This window comes from Lycium ferocissimum, chromosome 8 (assembly GCF_029784015.1).
Source record: "Lycium ferocissimum isolate CSIRO_LF1 chromosome 8, AGI_CSIRO_Lferr_CH_V1, whole genome shotgun sequence".
Lineage (NCBI taxonomy): Eukaryota > Viridiplantae > Streptophyta > Magnoliopsida > Solanales > Solanaceae > Lycium > Lycium ferocissimum.
Genome location: NC_081349.1, coordinates 61,893,743 through 61,897,573, shown reverse-complemented (window position 1 = coordinate 61,897,573; position 3,831 = coordinate 61,893,743).

The window sequence follows — 3,831 nt, the reverse complement described above, 5'->3', positions numbered from 1 at the left end:
AGGGAAAGCTTTGTCAGCTCAAGACAGGTTAACTTACATTAGCATAATAACGTCATTATGGACCCACCTAGCCTGCCACAATCGGGTCAATTTCATCTTAAGTCAAAAGGATCATTATTTTTAGTTAATAAATTACACACTTAGGGCCGTTTGGTACGGGACTAAATTATTGTATTATAGTCGTGAGACTAATTTATCCCATTTGGTCGGTGGGATGAACTAATCTCAAGTTTAACGGGATAAAGTGGAATATCCGGGATTAAGTTTGGGAAAATTTATACTCTATTTGTAAATTTATACCCTAAACCAAACATAATATAAAATTAATCTCAAACTTAGTATAGAATATCTTATATCGAATCACTTGTGTCTCTTTGAGATTCGCTAATATTTCTACTTAACTTTCTTCCTCATAAATAAATTTTTCGTTAAAAATAATCTAATTGTGTGACGAAGAAACTTTAATAATTATAAAACTTATCAACAAGAAATCATTAACCAACAAATACATTAAATTAGTTATGTGATAGAAAAACTTGACACATTATACTTATATAATAAAAATTTCTATTTTTATATTTTGAGTTTGAGCCCGGACTTAGCACGGGAGCACGGGCCTTCCGTAACTAGTAGTCATAATATAAGGAAGAATGTATTATTAGGTACTCAAATAAATTATAAGAAAACAAACAAAGAATTTAACACAATTAGAATTGAGAGGATTGGGTTATGACTTGGCTTTTAGTTCATTTCAGGCCAAATCGTTTCAACCTGAGTAGCTTTTGGGCAAGTCAATAACCTGCTTATTTATTAACTCAACTCATTTTGACATGCCCAATTTCAGCCCAACCTATCCATTTGATACCCCTTTTTATTTTTTATTTTAATTAAAGGACCATCTAGCAGGCTGCTAGTGGTGTTTTATTTCATAATAAAGAAATATTTACAAAAGGAATTTAAGCTAAAAGAAAGAAATGCTGAACAAGAAAGAAGCAAAACAATAGCAAAACAAACAAAAGGAAAGGAAAACTAAGAAGGAAAGGGATGATCCTTGAGCTAGAACTCTCCAACTGCAATAGTTAGTAATGCTTCTAAAGTCTCTTGCATTGGGATGATGCCATTATCAGTCACCTTAAGCTCTCATCAGGTGTTATGGTATCCATTCCCTATGTGTATGAAACAAGAGAATGCGAAATGCATTGACGTGTTATTCTTTCGTCACGGCCTAGTTCCTGATCCTACACCTTGAGTCATCAAGTCAATCTTGTGTGTTGTGAATAACATGGATTACCTAGTTTAATTACCTAAAGCAGTCCTGTTAGCAGGATGAGCATTGTTGCTAATACCACACACTAACTAGAATAACTTTAGATAATCAACTAGTAATCCTGATATCAGTTACTTTCTCCAACTTGATCATGCTGCACACTGTGTTTCTACAACCTAGATCCATTTCCTTGACCATTTACACACTGTGTCAACAGTTCAGAAGTACTCATATGTATGTTACTGCTGCCTGAGTACCCTGTTGATCACATGTACTGCATTGTGTGTCAAGTATCAGAACTTGACATGGATCTTATTCAAGCAAATGTTTCAATCTGGTTCTCTTTCCTTGTATGTCCTGAACCTGAAGCAAGGCATCACTGACTTGTCCATGTTTAATATTTTCCTTGCTTCTGGCACCAGTTCTTGATAGCCATGATCTCTAGTACTGTAACATTAAACACACCGTTAGTTAAAAAATCAGCAAGTGCGTTGCCCTCCCTAAGGATGTGAGCAAACTGCACTTGTCCTATGGAACTCCAATGTTTAATCTTCTTCACTTCCAAACTAATCTTCTAGGGTGTCTCCCAATTCCCTTCAATGATATTCACCATGGACAAAGAGTCTGTTTCAATAATAACTGGAGTCAGCTGCCTAGTAATGTTGTTTCAATAATAACTGGAGTCAGCTGCCTAGTAATGCAACATTCTATCCCATCAGAAATTGCTGTGGCTTCAGCACATATATTGGTGGTATTGGCTAGTCTACTTGTTGCAGCATATACCAAATCCCCTCTGTCATTCCTTGTTATAGCCCGTGTTTTGTACATTCGGATAATTCGGGATAATTGCAAGAAGTTAAAGGCAAGACCATTTCCAAAATTGTTTTAGTAGACAAGTTGTTGGTGAATATTAATTATGACTATTATTAATGTGAAAATATTGAGAAAGGCCAAGGGTAAAAAGGGAAATTCGCAAAATGGCCCGTGGTAATATCATGGAAGTCTAAGGGTAAAATGGTAATTTCACAGGTGTTCAAGAAAATTCTTGAAAATCCCAAGTTGGCCGTGTGTGTGTGTTGTTGCATGAAAGAATGATGAACTAATTTTATGCAGTAAGTTGGTTGTTGTAATGTATAGAAATGGATGCGAATTCATGGAAATATGTATGTAGTGTCATGGTCGAAAATGATGATGTTTTGATAAGTTACGACGAATTGATTTCATTTGACATTCTAGTTGATGTTGTTGTGGATTCTATGATGAAAAATGAAGGTTTGATAACTTGGGAGAAAAATTGAGGTTGTGGCCGTGTGTTGTGCGATTAAGAAGTGAGTGTGTGGTGTGTATGCATGGCCGTGTATTATTGTTGTTATGGTGTGGATTCTATGTTGCTAATAAAAGCTTAATGATCTTAATGAAGTCGTAGTAGTTGGAGACTTGTTTTAGAGGTTTATGTAAATTGAATTGAATATAAATGGAATGTTATTGGTTTTGTTATTGGTGGTTTGTAGGGTTGAATTCCCGGGTTGTTGTTGATTGAAATTGGCCAAGTTGAACTTGGTGGGATGGAGTACTTACAGGGGAAATGCTGCCGAAATTCCGGTAGGCAAGTGTTACCTTAAGATCCAAATTCTAAATGCACTAATTGGCGATTGGTAAATGTGACCAAATTGTAGATTTGGCGAACTTGGGCCCGGAATTTGGAGTAGCGTAAGAGGCGGAAAAGGTATGTAAGGTTTCACCTTCCTTTCTTGGCATGTCTTAGACGTAGTAGGTTTGGACACGAGCCTCGGGGACAATTCCTTCCCTAGAAATCCGAGATTGAAATTAACCCTTTTTCATTCAATATAATTGAATTAAAATTTCGCATAAAATGTTGAAAAGTTACCTAAACACCTAGAACTCGCATAAATAGGACCCGACTACCTTAAAACTCTCATAAGGGACGTCTTGGAATGTAACATATGTAAATTGGGGCACGCCACCTCATTTGACTCGAGGTGGGCCCCCGTGTTCCGGATTTTCTTTATTGCTCCGTTTATCAAACGATAAGTGTTGTAACTATTCTAATGAGAATATTTCTATGATGATAATGATAACGATGATGTAAGAAGAGGATATATCTATGATAAGTATGACAAGAATGATTCCATGACTAAGAGCCTTAAGTCAAGAATCCAATGCGAGTATGAAAGTGTTTAACTAGTTCTTGATCCTTAATTCTACTCTTAGTTATGATATTATTTTCTAAAGATTTCAAAGCATACAAATTAACGTTTATGATGTCCATGATTTCATTCCGTGTTTTCTTTTAATATTACTTTTCGTTGATAGTCTCGTCTTATGATAATCGTTCCTCAGGTGAGACATGATGACCCTGGTTACTCCGTAATGAAGTCGGAGGTTTCCGAGCCTTATGTCACTCCGATGGATACATGATTTTCTTTGGGCTCTGTCATCTTTCGTATATGAGATATGTAATATGTACGTGGGGTGGGGGAAGGATACATGGGGAATGGGAAGGAAACATATTTCATTGCCACCGGTCAATTTGGTTTATCATC